Source organism: Lycorma delicatula, chromosome 9 (genome assembly GCF_047948215.1).
Source record: "Lycorma delicatula isolate Av1 chromosome 9, ASM4794821v1, whole genome shotgun sequence".
NCBI classification, from domain to species: domain Eukaryota; kingdom Metazoa; phylum Arthropoda; class Insecta; order Hemiptera; family Fulgoridae; genus Lycorma; species Lycorma delicatula.
In genome coordinates this window covers 44,200,332-44,200,680 of record NC_134463.1, presented here as the reverse complement: position 1 = coordinate 44,200,680, position 349 = coordinate 44,200,332, and positions in this window count along the sequence as shown.

Here is a 349-nt window from a genome sequence, read left to right as displayed (position 1 = left end):
TGAATAGAATCGAATTGTAACTGAAAAATATTTGGTTTCCTATCACCTATCCAATTCATTGTATTATTTTGAACCTCCACGTCCACCGTCAGGTGTGCTTCACAGAATGAGATGAATGATTTGTAGCGTATGTGAAAAATAATATGCCTGACCGGGATTCGAACCCTTACATCCGGAGATCCCGGGTAAAAAAAATCATTTTGAGAATCGGTAATAGAATCGGTTTGCGGCAAAAATCGATTCTATTTTTCCCGCAAACCGATTCTATTTACGATTCTCAAAATGATTTTTTTACCCGGGATCTCCGGATGAAAGGGTTCGAATTTTCCCGCAAACCGATTCCCGATTC